The sequence below is a fragment of the Elaeis guineensis genome, chromosome 8 (assembly GCF_000442705.2).
Source record: "Elaeis guineensis isolate ETL-2024a chromosome 8, EG11, whole genome shotgun sequence".
Classification (NCBI taxonomy): domain Eukaryota; kingdom Viridiplantae; phylum Streptophyta; class Magnoliopsida; order Arecales; family Arecaceae; genus Elaeis; species Elaeis guineensis.
The window spans coordinates 20449780-20465748 of record NC_026000.2 but is presented as its reverse complement, the minus strand read 5'-3'; the positions used below and the strand labels follow the sequence as shown (position 1 = coordinate 20465748).

At 38.3% G+C, this 15969-nt stretch overlaps 1 pseudogene; it reads right to left on the bottom strand.

Annotated features, from left to right (window-relative positions):
* Window positions 1-10770: 10770 nt before the first annotated feature.
* LOC140851145 (phosphatidylinositol 4-kinase gamma 7-like) lies at window positions 10771-14987 on the bottom strand (annotated as a pseudogene).
* Window positions 14988-15969: the final 982 nt, after the last annotated feature.

Below are 15969 nucleotides of genomic sequence, written 5' to 3'. Positions count from 1 at the left end.
TCCTCTCTCCGTGCTCTCCCCTCCGTCTCTTCCCGCCGGTGAGCCCCTCTCCACCACCATCGTCCGCCGTCCACTGTCCACCGACCGCACCGCCCGCCGACCGCGCCGCCCGCCGTGTGCCGGAGGTAAGGTTTGCAACCTTTTTTTTTCTTTTATTTGTGTTGATTGGGCCACCGAGGGTGGGGTGTGCTGTGGGCTACCAGCGGTGCCACGAGGCTTAGGAGGGGTCGACCAGCGGGGAGGCGTGGGTGGCCAGTGAGGAGGGGGTGAGATCCAAATGGGGGCGGGGCGAGATGGGGTCGAAGGGGGGGATGGGGCCGGAGAGGGGGCGGCCGACGGCGACAGAGATGGGGTCGGGGAGGGGGTCCGCCGACGGGGAGGTTATCGGTCGATGGGAAGGGGGTCTGGGGCATAGGCACGCGAGATGGGGTGGGGGGCAGGATGAGGCCGGGGGGGATGGAGCCGGGGAGGGGGCAGCCAGCGACGACGGAGACGGGGCTGGGGAGGGGGCGGCCGGCGGTTGGGGGTGACGGGGTCGGGGTGGGGGCGACGGCGGGGAGGGGTTTGCATGGTGGGGAGGGAGGAAAGGAAGAGAGAAAGGAGGAGAAAAAAAGAAATAAAAAAAAAGATAAAAGGATAAAAAAGTAAAAAAAAGATAAAAAAATAAAATATTAAAAAATTATTTAATCATTTGATTAATAAAATAAAATCTGGATCACGTTTCGAATTAGATCGATGTTGGGATCTGGATCGAGATCCCGATTTGGATTGGGATCAAGATCGGGATCTGATAAGGATCTGAGTTGGGATCTGGGTCGCGGGGGGTTGGAGACGGTGGCGGCGCCACGGGGGGTGGCTCACGAGAGGTGTGTGACAGCATCGACGTCGTGGGAGCGGGGGTCGCGGGGGCCAAGTTCGGGTGGTGCGGGGTGTGTGATGGTGCCGGCACCATAAGAGTGGGGATCGTGAGGGCCGAGTTTGGGTGGCGCGGGGTGTGTGATTGCACTGGCGCCGTGGGAGCGGGGGCCGAATCCAGGCTGTGCAGGGTGTGTGATGGCGCCGGCACCGTAGGAGCAGGGGTCGTGGAAGGTCAAGTTCGAAGCTCATTTAGGAGAAAAAATATTTAGAAAAAATATATTTTTAAGTAATAAATATTTAAAAAATAAAAAATTATTTATTATTTTTAGATAAAAAATAATTATGAAAAAAATAAATTCATCATCGACTCCTCGGGATTAGGTTTTGTTATTATTATTTTATGTTAATATTATTTTGTATGCTCAACTGCTTATAGTTTATTTTATATTTATTGCATAAATTTTTTAGTGTTACTGTTGAAATTTATAAATAATTTTTTGTTCAATCTTGATACGAATATATGAATATTGATGAGTAGATCTATATTCTTTGTTCAATCTTCTCTTGCAATAATGGTATACAATATAATTCTATTCATTAGAATGTAATTTATTTATGTTATTATTGTTCAATATTATATTCATTTATGTGTCAAGAATTACAGATATGGCACCAGAAAACAGACGACAACGTTCGCATTCACAGTCTACCCCGGAGGTTGAGGCACCTTCACCGATTTCCACTGCCACACCAGCTCCATCTCTGAGGATCCTGCACTGACAAGTCCCAGTGAGACGGATCCGAGTGAGGCGGATCCGAGTGGTATTATTATACTTTTTATATAATAAAATTTATTTTTTTTGTTTGGATAGCTATCATACTAATAATTTATATATTGTTGTTTCAGGCCAGTCTTCATCAGTAGTGAGACGAGGGCAAGGTCCATCAAAGAACCTTGCTCTAGAGTGTTGGAGACGCGAGCAACCGGGACAGCATCCCTATATCAAGATACTATCCGACTACACCAGGCCCATTAGGGGATAGTGTGAGTCGTGGCAGACCGAACTAGGCATCATATGCCGCAGCTATGCCCTCATGATATTTTTCGATTGGCGTCACATTGTACCGGCTCAGAAAGAGATTTTCTACATCCACTTATAAGTAAAATAAATTATACTATGAATATTTAATTTGCATGATATTCTTCTAATATTTGTTATTGGCAGAGTGTATTCGACATCATTGATTTTGAAGAGGATTGCGTGCGGCGAGCTTTGGACGCTCATTTATCTTTGTGTTTCAAAGATTATCGCCACCGCATCTATCAACATTGGTACCATATGATGTAAGATTTTGGGGAGGACGCAACACGGCAGCAGCCCTATGATAGCATCATTATGGATGATTGGACTATCATATGCCGACATTACGAGGATCCGGCATATCAGATTACACATCCAAACTTCTTCTTTTTTAAAGTTTAATGATTGAATCATTTATTCTTAAATTAAATTTGTTATCTACTAATTTGATTGGTAACTGTACAGAGAATATGTGTCTAGAATGCCGCAAATCGAATGAGACAGATCGTACCATATTATGGGGATTCGAGGTCGTTCGCTCATTACATGGAGCAGATGGTAAGTAATTTTTAATTAGTATATAATTCTTTAGCTATTTAAAAAAAAATTAATTAATTATTCTCAAATTACAGAAAGATGATGAGAGTGGCGAGCTTCCTGGTAGGATCGATATCTACCAGCGGACCCATTAGTGACGTCAGGGGAGTGGACAACGGAGAGCTAGGAGCTCTTTATAAGTTTTTTCAATTATTTTTTTCATTCACAGTCTAATTTTTAGTACAAAATTAGAATAGTTATAACTTTAATTTTCAAGACTGTATGATAGACATGAGATCTCAATCTATCCCTGAGGGCTCGACCGCACCCACAGATGACGAGATCTATGATCAGGTGCTTGGTATGAGATCCTATTATATTAAGAGTCTAGGGTATGGGATCACTGTTCTCTCATCCTCACGCTCGTCTAGGGCTGACATCCATGCTGCCTGCGATGCTCGACTGACGGAGGTGCAGAGACAGGCTACTGAGCATCGACAGCGGATTGAGCAGTGAGCTCATGAGTTGGCTGCATGCGTCGATGAGCATCAGCAGCTCCAAATCCAGATGATGGAGCGGATGACGCAGATGGAGCGGACGATACAGCTGATGAGGCAGCAGCAGACTGGTCTGAGCTCTTTCGAGTGCTCTCTTTCTCCAGCTCGTTCTCCTTCTGTAGATGTCGATACTTGATGGCCTCTTTATGTAATTTTTTATTTTTATTTTAAATTTTTTATAATTTTTATTGAATATAATAAAATAATAAAATTTATTTATGAGTTTATTATGTAAACTTTTTATTTTAATTTTTAATTTTTAATTTATAAAAAATATTATAAATATAAATTAAAAATATATATTCATAAATTATTTTTTTAAAAAATATGTAAGTTATTAGTGACGGAATTATTTTCGATGAAATAATGGTCGCCAAAAATATTTTACTATGATAAAAAAATTGATCGTAAATAAAATTATTAAATAGTTTAAAAATATTAAAATTTTATATTAAATTAATAGTGATAAAAATATTTTTATCATAAATAAATAATATTTTATTAGTGATAAAAAATTTACATTAAAAATTACAGTATTTACGATGTAAGCTTTACATTGCTAATATTGTTTAAATTTAATTTTTTAAAAAAATTATTATTAAATTAATAGAGATGAAAATATTTTCATCACTAATAAGTTCATTTGCGACATAAAATTTACATTGCTAATATTTTTGTAAAATTTGATTTTGATAAAAATTTGTAATTAAATTAATAGCGATAAAAAAATTTTATTGTAAAAAATTTTTACGATGAAAATTTTTCATCGCTAAAAATTTTTAAAAATTTGATTTTCATAAAAAATTTTAATTAAATTAATAGTGATAAAAATATTTTCATCGCTATTAATTTATTATTTATTAGCGACGTTAAATTTTATCACAAATACTCTTTTTTATGACTCAAAATTTTCATCATAAATAATTTTTTTTAATGATGAAAATTTTTCATCATAAATAATCGATTATTTATGATAGAATTTTTTTTCATCGTAAAATATTATCAACGATGTGATTATTTATGATAAAATATTAGCGATGAAATTTTCATCGCTAATAACTATTACTGACGAAAATAGATTATTAGCGATGAAAAATTTTCATCGCTAATAACATGTTTTATTGTAGTGCTGGAGTATTATCATCTGCATTCAACTTTATAAAACTCGAGCAATTTGTACCTATATAGTGTTAATATATATATCATTATAAATATTTGAAATATAAGCATAATAAATTACTAACATAAATATAAATGATTTATATACCTTCATCGTGTTTTGCACGAAGCCAATCTTGCGTTCAAACCCAGGCCCTGATAGTATATGGATTCAAAGAATTTCGATACTGATTTTTGACTCTACCACCGGTACTGCATACCGATTCTAAAGAAATGGTAGAGATTGAAATAGTAAAAATATCTCTAGCTAATCTTGATAATATAAGATAGACTACTGCATTGTTCTTCCACCATGCTAAGATATCAAAGTTCTTGTCCTTCAGACCAGGTAGCATATCATCATCCAAATAACTATCCAGTTCTGATCTTTTTAATTGTTTCAAAGAACTTTACTTCTAAACTGAATAAAATCTATATCAATTTTTTTTTCTCCATACAAAATAAAGAAACTAAATTTACATCAATTTGTACATCAAAATCATATATTAGCTCACTCAAACCAATAGAAGACTGCTCTCTTACTACATCTGCGTACTCATTATAAAGTTTGTTATGATAAAAGCACAAATATCATCAATCTTTTTGTTTCTCTCTTTCACATCAAATGTTCTTTCATAACAAAATTTATTAAATATCAACTTCGATCTGGGGTCTAAAATAGAAGCAATTACTAATAAATTATTACATTGAGAATAATATTTGTTAAACTTTTTTGCATCTAATTCATCAATTGCTTCAGTGTTTCATCAGTATGAGCACTTGCATCCATCAACACCGTCCTAAGTCTCCAAACTTTTTTTAGGTACAAATTAGATGTAGGATACTTAAAAATAGAAAATACTTTAGTAGCATCAAGAAAGGCTACTAAAAATTTAAGAATTATCTTAGCTTTTTTTTTATTCATCATTGGTAGGGTATATACATGAATACTCAGTTGCATATCTAATAAAAATATCTTTATATATGAGTGCATCATGCAACATTTCATATGTAGAATTCCACCTTGTAGCAACATCTAGAGTGAGTCTTTTTTTAACAAAAAATCTCATATATTATGCAATTTCATTAAAAGCTGGCATTCAAGATGGAGACGTAGACATATATCTAACGATCTCTCTTATATATTCAATAGCTTCGTGAATTATTTTCATCCCATCCTGAGCCATAATATTTAGTATGTATGCACAACATCTGATATGACTATACTATCCACTAAGCAACATTCCATAACAAAAATTATCTTGGATCTTTCAAATTATAGCATCATTTGTAGTACAATTAATGGCACATATTTTAGAATATAGTTTTCATTCAAGAAGACACTTTCCAATAGCATCTTCAATTGCAAAACTTGTATGAGGGTATGTCAATTTCTTGAAACTAATTATCTTCTTATGCAGAATAAATTTAGAATCAATATAATAAGATGTGAGAGATATATGATCGATTTTTTGATTTAATGTCCAAATGTTACTAGTAAAACTAACTCGAGAACTTAATTTTTTCAAAGCAGCATGCAATTTTTTTCTTCTCCTTCATACAAAGCAATATAATCTTTTTTTATAGTCTTATAGCCTCTAACATTGAATAACGATTAAATAGATCTCATAAATTCTAAAAACTCAAGATGCTCAACCAATATGAAATCGAAGCTCAGCAGATATGATAAGTCTTGCAAGAAATTTTCTACTATCTTCTTGATTTAATTTAAAAGATTTCATCGGATCTTTTGAACTTACTACTATCAATATTTGATTAACTGAATTCTTTTGATACTTTTTGCAAACAGTTTCAAGATGACATTTTAGATAATTTGTTCCACCTTTAGTACTACCACTTAATACCTTTTTACAATATTTGCATATGGCTATTGATTGATCAATTTTTTTCTCACTAAAATGATTCCATATGCAAGATCTTTTTATAGAACCTTCGTCATCATTAATTTCAGAATTATCTCCATTTTTGTCATCCTCATCCCTTATATGTTCAACTATTTCATTTTCACCCATTTTAGATTGAGACATTAATGAAACAATCGACACAAATAACAATATAAATTAATAAAAAAATAAAGCCTGCATATTTTTTAATACACATAAAATGCATAATATATTAATTATTTGTCTGTTAGGAAGAAACATGCATACAAAGACCAAGAGACATCTTATAAACTCTTCTAGCCTTTTAACCATTAACTTAGGTGGCTATCAAAATTTAAAAGCTAAAATATTCTCGTTAGAGACATGGAGAAGCAATCCACTAAAATACCCAAGATCAACTCAAAACATACTTCTTTACAAGCATAAGCATAAGGATGGTAGCAATTGAAATAAACAAAAATCCATCAAACAGCAAAAAAAAAATCTAGAATGCTAACATAGAAGAATCTCTCCCTCTCCATCCCCTACCCTCACCTACACCTAAACAGAACCCAACAACAGCAGTAATCTTGAAAATGAGGAAATTTTAAGTAAAAAGTGATACAAAGTTGTCTTCGTCCTTTTTTTTTGGTAGAAAGGGTAACAAAGCTAGATTACAACAGAGATAATATAAGGCCTCAAAATTATAGATAGAGATATGATTAAACAAAATATAACTCCAAAATAAGGCATAAAGAGGAGTAAGAGGTGGCAGTTGACCTGCCTCCCTGCACAAACAACAAATAAGAGGGAGGAATCTGAGGTTACAAAAATATTAGAAGGATAAAAGCTAACAGTGACTTGCCACTCTTTCCAATAAAGAGATATATAAGGAACATATCAGCAATATGATGAGTAATATGTGCAATACAGAACACCACATAATCCAGAAAATTGTTATGCTAACTATTGAATTGATCATAAAAATCTATCCAATAATAACATAATGAATTCAGCAGGTATATACAAGTACAAGTATATCCATACGAAATATATCTCTTATGATAAAGCCATATAAGTAGGGAAGATGAGAAGATAGTCAAACACAAGAAGGACTCAATCAAATCTGAGAAGAATCTGACCATATCGAATGAAAACAAGAAATCGCCGTAGCCAAAATAGAGGGAAGGAGGGAATATGGAAATCAAAAACCCTAACAAAGGCAAACTAGGGGTGGAGAGAATAATAATTACCTCTAGGGCTCTCTGAGAGGTAGAGTGGCCAACCGCCTGACAGTAATTGAATCGAAAATGGTGATCGGCTAAGATCAAGACCACGAAGGCGATCGATGAATGGCCATGAAGACGACAATCTTCGAGTTCCGATTAGTGAAAGGGGATGACGGACTATCAGATTTGTAGTTAGAGTGGCCGATCGATGATCGGTGGTGGAAGCGGAGAGATCTACAAAAACCCTAGAGAAAAACGAGAACAAGTGAGAGGAAGAGGTTTTATCATTTTAGGCTTCTTAAGTCTTAACTGATAACGCTTAAGAGAGTTAAGTTGAATGAGCTCAGGCTAGGACAGGCAATACAGGCTAAGAATTCAGGCTGGTTTTGGGTTGGATAAGAGCCAGCAATATCGGGCCCACTCATGGGCTGGGCTCGAGCCGAGCTCGGACTAGGCCAAATGTATACCCGAGCCCAGTTCGAAATTCAAATGGACCTTGTGAGTAGGCCCAAGTCTGGGCTGAACTATTTTAGGCCTACCCTGAAGTCCGATCCAAATTTCTTTCTTCTTCTCTCTCCCTATCTCCTTTTGTAGCTCACGGCCTCCTCTCTTCTTTTTCTCTGTTCCTAACGTCATACCCATGGACTCCTTTTGTAGCCAAAAACTAGAGTCCTTTATGGACTCTTTTTCTGTGTCTCAAAAGGTTTCTCCACACCTCTTTATTCTGCACATCAAAAGGCTTCAGCATGGTTCGTTGGCTTTCTGTGTTTCATATGCTTTCCACGATGCTATAAGTTTCCTGCATCAAAAGGCTTCCGCAATACCATCCATATCATCCCTAGTTTTCATGCAGTGGTGGGTCCTATGTGAGGAGGGACCACACCAATAGAGAATGCTTTTGATAATGTTAACTGAGATTTTCTTTTGGATGTGCTGGTGGCCATAGGCTTTTTTGATTGGTGGATCTCTTGGATTAAGAATCTGTTATCTTTGATTTCGGTCGCTCTCCTTGTAAATGATCATCCGAGCAGATGGATCAAGTACAGACAAGGTTTGAGGCAAGGTGACCCTCTATCCCCTTCTCTATTTATTTTGATGGTGGACGTACTTGCTAGGCTTTTCAAGCAAGCAAGTTCTCTCGGGCTTATAGAAGAAAATGAAAATCAATAGGGGTTCAAAAGTCTAACTAGTCTTCATTTTGCAGATGATACTTTATTAGTTTGTGTGGGAAAGAAAGAGAATATTTTGGCCATGAAAGCTATTTTGCTTGCTTTTGAAGAGGTCTTGAGACTCAAGATTAACTTTCACAAAAGCTCTCTGATAGGTTAAGTAAAGATGATGCGGAGACCTCTATGTTTGCTGATTGGATGAATTACTCTACTATCTCTTTTCTCTTTAAATATCTCAATCTTCCTCTTTGTGATAGAAGATTGCCGAAGTGCTTGTGGATGCCTTTGATTGAAAAATTAAATACAAGATTGGCTTTTTGAAAGGGCAAGTTACTCTCCTGGAGGTGCAGATTAACTCTTATCAATTATGTGCTGTCTGCTTTGCCTTCCTATTATATGTCCATCTTCAAATTACCTAAATGAGTCATTAATAAGATTGACAAGATTAGAAGAGCCTTCTTATGGAAAGGCAATGATATCGTGAGTGGGTTTCATTATTTGGTTAATTAGGATCAAATTTGCAAATTAAAGGAGCAAGAAAGTTTGGGAATTAAGAACTTAGAGCAAATGAATCTCTCCTTACTGGCCAAGTGGGCATGAAAGTTTCGTAAAGGACATGATAACCTATGGTTCTCATAAGTCAAAGGAACGTATTATAGGAGACACAAATTTAGTATGAGAACTAAGAAATTCCTTTCAAGTTTGTCACCCATTTGGAAGGATGTCTGCAAACAAAATACTATCTTTTGGAAGTGTTTCTCATTCAAGTTGGGTAACGGCCAAAACATACGATTTTGGGAGGATGCTTGGATTGACTTTTTACCTCTTAGCTCTCTATTTGCTCATTTATATGACAAAGCGATCAAGAAGCAAGTTGTAGTTAGCTTATTGTGGAGCAGGCGTTCTCTTTCTTGGAGGATTAATCTGAGAGGTTCTTTCACTAGAGATGAGATAGCACACCTCATTGATCTTTATGATATTATTTCTTTAGTTAGGTTTTCTGGTGAGGCTGATATGCCATGTTGGAAGTTATAATCTTCGGGATTCTTTTCAGTGGATTCCTTCTACTCTTTCTTAAACAACGGCGATACTCGATGTTCTTTCTGTAAAATTATTTGGAGAGCCACTATTTTGGAGAAGATTTTTTTTTTTTTTTTTTTTTTTGTAGTTAGTACTTCGTAATAAGCTTCACACTGAGGATGTCTTAGCCAGAAAAGATTGGCATGTGAACAAGAGATGTGCTCTATATGATAACTCCTCAAAACTGTCAATCACTTGTTCATTAGATGTCCACTTTCTTGGAGTATCTAGTTTTCTATCAAAACCCAACTTAAACTGAGGGGATGGCCATTTAATCTGTGAGACCTTTAGACAAAATGGAAACTTAGAAACAAACGTCTGATATATTCAACTGGAGATCAATTGCTAGCAGTTGTTTGTAATGAAATTTGGAGAGATCCAAACTCTAAAATTTGTTTAAACAAAACTCCTATTTATTTTACTTTTCTTAAGATCTTCATGGACTTTAGAAGCTAGAAATGCTCTCTCTAAGGAAGATTGATGATCATGTTTGGTTGTGGAACAAATTGGCATGCTTAGCTCCTTCTTTGGGATAAGCCACCTTAGAAAGGTTCTGATTTCGAAAGGATCCATTTGAATGGTATTTGCTGTGCTGCCTGGAGGACAAAGAATGAAAGTATCCTACGGAGAAGAAGCATTTTACCCATACACCGTGACAACCTTCTATCTCCCTGTAATTTTGCGAGGCACAACAGGACACCCTATAATTTTTTCTGTCTTAACAACTCTATTTTTCCTTGTTTTGCTTTTATAAATGATTTCTTATGAATAAAAGACTGGTGGTAGTCTTAGACTATTTCCATTTCCATAAAATAAAAAAAAAATGTCCAACCAGCACTTGCCGAAAAATTGAATATTATAAACCGCAGCAAGCAAAGTGAGAAAACCTCAACAAACGGCATTTTAATTGACTTCTTGTCCAGGAGAAACCCCACTTCAAGAACAATATATCCCCAACGAAACTGCCAGAAATCAAGAACTGATAAGCAAGCCCACCTCAGAAACAAGGCAGCTTGCAAACTAAGAAATACTGAACGACACAACATTCTGCACCATATCACCATCTGAGGCCGCTCTTGAAGGATTAGCATCATTTCATGAACACAAAAGAATGTCTACCGACACAGACTGCTCCTTGTATAGACCAACACTAACACATCCATATATAATAAAAAATAACAGACTAAAGTAGCATCCTAAAGTTATATAAGCAGATGTACATAACTTTTCTAATTGTTTATTGTTAATAACAACTCCTAAGAAGGCATAAAATGAGAGGTAAAAAAGGGCAGGCAATCACACTCGCCTCCTCCTTCCCATAACTGATAGTTAACCAAGACCTGAAAGATACATACAAAAGCACAACCACCTGCAGAAGCACCTCCACCTCATCCCTTGTACACAAATCACCCTCTTGCCAGCCCCAAACCATGACGGTCTTATTCTCAAAACCCCCTTCTCCATTCTTTACACCTAGAAAGGGCACAACAAACAACTGCAACCCACAGACACGTATCCTCTCTATTCTCTTAAGTCTAACCTCTTACTCAAAACTGGCAAGAAGCACCCAGCCTCTGCCATTGCCTCTGGCCAGCAGCTCCACACTTCCGGCCATGAAACGCACCATACAGCAGCTCCTGGAACTTCTCGAGGAACAACCCCCACTCTTCCTCTCCCATGTCTGCCAGATTCACAAAGCTCGCACTTGCAGGCAACTGCTCCTTTGCGCTCCTGCTCCCACTCCGAAGTCCACTGCCACTATTGTTAGTTTTAACTGTAGTATCATTCCCTTTTGGAACACGACCTAGATATTGTGGAGTTTTTTTCAGTAAGGCTCACACCCTTCAATGATGTGGACAGCTTTGAAACATTTGGAAACCGATGGCAAGCAGGCAGAAAGCAAGTAACTTCTTCCACATTGCTCTTTTCATTGTTATAATTGTTTTCCTCCTCTTCCAAGCTCTCATCTAATTTTGAAAGCAGGCTTCTGGAACACCCTCCCTTGAACCCAAAATTGTAGGATGGTGGTGTTTTGGGCATCACTGGTTCAGCATCTTCACAATCAATGTCAAACTGTATTACATCTTCATCTACTGGTTCAGCTCCTGGAGAAATACCTCTCTTTCAGCTACTAACCTCCTTGCCTCAATGCACACAACCTCCAGCTCGCTAGGCTCTTCTTCCAAACCCCTGAACTCCCTGCTCATCATCTCACCAATTTCTGCCAGGCAAAGCCCAAACGCTGCTGCTTCCTTGAGAAAAATTGTAGAAAGGATCAAAACCCTTAGACATGCTTCACGGATCATAGGCAGCTCCATTCGAAGCATGTCAGAATCTCTAACTGGATCAAGATTAGCAATGTACTCAAGCTCATCCTCAGAGAAAGGTATTGATGCCTGTGGCCAGTGGATCCATTCAAAATAAGGATCCTCCAAGCTCTCTGGCAGCAGAGACCATGATCTATTGGAATGAGTTCTGTCTGAGCCCCAAATCTACCAGTTCCACCTACAAGCTTCCTCACTAGAAGGTTCCCAGCATGTCTGTCTGTGTTGAAGATTCTAATATCAAGCATACCAATCCTGTGTATAGCTGCAACAGGAAAGCTAGAGGTCCCATGATCACTAGCATCGAAGTCATGAGGGATAAACTGCTGAAATGATGCAATCTTGCTGACAGCTTGAGACCTGTCATGAGCCTTACCATTTGCATAGTTGACCCCATCATTCACATGGAAGACTGAGTGGGTTATCTTTACAAGGATTGTTGGGGGAACGTTGGCAAAATGATCATAGTCCAGGAGGTATGCAGCAACCTCCCTAAACCCTGTCTCACCAACCCGCACTGATCTTTTCAGGCCTGGTTGGCCAAGGCTTTCCCAACAAAACCTTTTCGGATTATTTGGTGCAAATGGCTCCTCATCCGTAGGCTTCACGATAGCAATGCTCTCCCCTCTGCTGTTCCTGAAGTAGTAGGCACCCCCAAGCCCACTGTGAACAGGGATGGGTTCAACACCACTTTTAATAGCTTTGACTGCATCCTTAACAAGCTGTTTTGTTCGTGAGCATTGGCTTGAGCACCCTAATATTTCAATTGGCCCACTCTGATCTCTCTGCTGGTGTTCCCTTCCAGTTGGGGAGAGACATGGGGTGGAAGAACTCCTGTGAAGAAAATTCCTCGTGAGAAGTAATGGGGAATCATTCCGAACTCCCATTAGATCATTTTTCAACACTCGATCACCAAATGTAAGTGAGCTCTCCTCAATGGGCACATTAAGAGCCAATTGCAACCTCCTCTTTACAGTGTGGGCATTGTCTCCACGATCCAGTTCAATACCCACGACACAGCCGGTGTCAGTTTGGGACGAACACACGTCTCCTTCCTGCAGGCTTTCCCTCACTTTTCTTGTTCCCATGGCATTCACTGCTGAGAGTGCGGTTGAAAACTGCAACTGCCATCTGGGTCTGGACAGGGCTGTCCAAGTTAGGAGACATGGAATAGGGAAGAGGGGGTTGAGAGATTATCACAAGGCTCCTCTTCTTCCTTCTCTTCTCCTCAAGCACACGCCAAACACCAAGGCTGACGTGGTTATGAAGGAGGAAGATATGGAGCGCCATCAATCATGTATCAACTATACTGCCATCAGATAATGACCATCAGATGGAAGTGTAGGTGATCGCGTGCTTCCCCTACAGTGGAGAAGCCATCGTTTTGGATGATGGATGAATCAAATGAACTGAACCTTGTAACAGAAATATTTAAGAATTATTAGCACCACGAAATTTATATATGATATATTAAATTCTGAATATTTACAATCATATAATTTCAACAATTAATAAAAATGTTTTTTCTACAAAAAGGTTTCTTTCTTCACGAAATGAAAAGTGGTCGGTGGAAAAGGAAAGGGTACGATGTAAAATGGAAATAGAAGAATTTAAAAAAAAAAAAAATATTTTTAAGTTATTTTTATGGTACAAATAAAACGAGCCAATGAAGAAGAAAATAGAACATAGAGTGACTGGTGTAGTAGTTGTCACGACAGACAGCCAAAAGGAAAAAGGGTTGAATTAATTACACAGCATAAATCTCTTGTGGATTTGTGAACAAATTTAAGTGAGTAAAAAAACTCCATACATTAATGATCCTTCTTTTTGGTAAATAATCCATGAATGATCTAAAACAGCAAAAGGCTAAGAAAATGCAAAGAATCCCCCGTTTTGGTCAAACCTCTGTTGGCAAAGGAAGGCAACACTCCAAACGAAGAGAAAGATGCAAAAAAATGAGACACTGTCGATACATAAACAGATTAGCGATCCAAATATATGTTGCATAGTCCACTCATAATCCAGATAAATCACAACATGGGAGGGGAATAAGGGGAGAGGGAGGGAAGGAGGGAGAAAAGAGGGAAGGAGGAGGAGGGGGGGGGAGGGGTGGACAGAGCGCTCTGTTGATATCGTTGTTGAAGACGTTATAAATTGTTAATAATAAATTATAAATATTCACCCAAGAATCACACTTATTTCACCAAAAAGAAACCCGGAGATATTCCGCGAAATCACACAAAAACGATGGCAAACATAAAAGATTTAGTCATTACATTAAAATAAGGGATGCAAGAATCACAGTTATTTAAAAAAAAAAAAAAAAAAAAAAACTACTCCTGCATATATTTCGGGAAATCGGATGAAAAAACATAAACACTAAGCGATTACATTAACTAGAAAACTCATTTTGTTATCCAAGAAAAAGGAAAATTTCGTGCACACAAAAAAAAAAAAAAAAGAAAAAAGAAAGAGAGAGAGAGAGAGAGACTCGTGCACATTTTCTCAATCATTTCCCAATTTGCCAGGATCGATACATTTGCTTCTCTTGCAGACCAATGCACTGAAATTATTTTTCAAAAAAATGAAAAATTTTGGGAAGAAATGAGCATATTCATTATCAGATTAACAAGTTATCGGAGCAATCCTTCAAACAAAGTATATTTTCCAAACCCAACGAATCAAATCAAACTCAACCATCTCGAAACGTTAATCAAATTAACCCCAAATAAACCCCATCAGAGTCCCAAACAGTCCTTAAAAATCACCAAAAATCCACTATATCAACATTCTACCAGTCCCGCACTTCCAGTACGATCGAATGGGAAAAAATATGAAAAGATTTCAGAAGAACGTTCTTAAACCGATACCACTTCACAAGAACTAAACACGAGACGATTCCGAATCCAATTCACCAGAGTCGCAGATCTGGTCAGGAAGCAGGCCAAGCGCGAGCGAAGGAACACCGACCGCCTTCCCCGTCAGCGACGAGACGACGACTGCGATCGACGGCACGGATCCAATCACGTGGTCGAGCCAACGGCTCAGATTGCATCACCCCTGGATCTCTCACTCTCACTCGCTCGCTCCCTCCGAATCTTCTCTCCTTTTAACACCCCAGCAAGTAGCGACCATCACGGTTAAAAAAACAAAAAAAAATCAATCGTGGTTAAACGACGCTCAGTTGATTGTATTATTTCGCTCTATCGATCCGTCCACCCTTCTCGGGTCTCTTTCTCGCTCTTCGATGATTCGAAGTCTCTAGAAGAGGGAATGCATACCGTCTGATTTGGGGGAGAGGAGATCCACCATCCGATCTTCGCCACGTCCCAGTACGGAGAATCCGTTGGATGTGACGTGGAAGGAAAGCATTGGTTCGTACGCTGTGATGCGATGCTTTTTTAACGCCTGCTCGCCAGTGCGACTGTGCGATAGGGCAGCGACTGGGTTCGGGATTTCCGTGCGATCCGAGATCTACGCCTCCGGACGAAATTGCCCATCATTATTGCCCAAATAACAGAAATAACCTACCGTGCGAGTCTGTCAATCCTCACCGTCCAATCTGCACATCGCAGATCGGATGGACGGTAAGATTAGGACTCTCGATGGACAGATGTATAGTGATAGTGTCGTAATTATGTTACATGACGAGGTCAATTCCGGTGTGGTTGTACTCTTCTGCAACTAAGGAGTCAAAAACGTTTTCCTTTCTCGTTGAAAGGATAAGAATGAGAATAACACTACTCTGGCCAGACGGAAGCAAACATGGTAAGGTCATTTTGGGAACAAAAGTGCACCACCATCCCGGTGATGGGTTGATTCTGACCGTCTGATGAATGGACTTTCATTGTTACGAAATTTAAAAAAAAAAAGAAAAACAAATAAAAAGAAAAACTCTCTCAACCTCATTGGTGTTTTGGACCGATGCCTGGTGATAGTGACCAAGGGGCTGTATGGTAACGTAATAAGGAGTCAATTCCTACTATCTTAAAGCGCAAGTTAATGTCCCTCTTTGTAGGGAGAAGTAACAGCATGTGGGACCATAGCGGTTATAAATGGATAATTGTTGCACATTGAACGATAACATTAGTA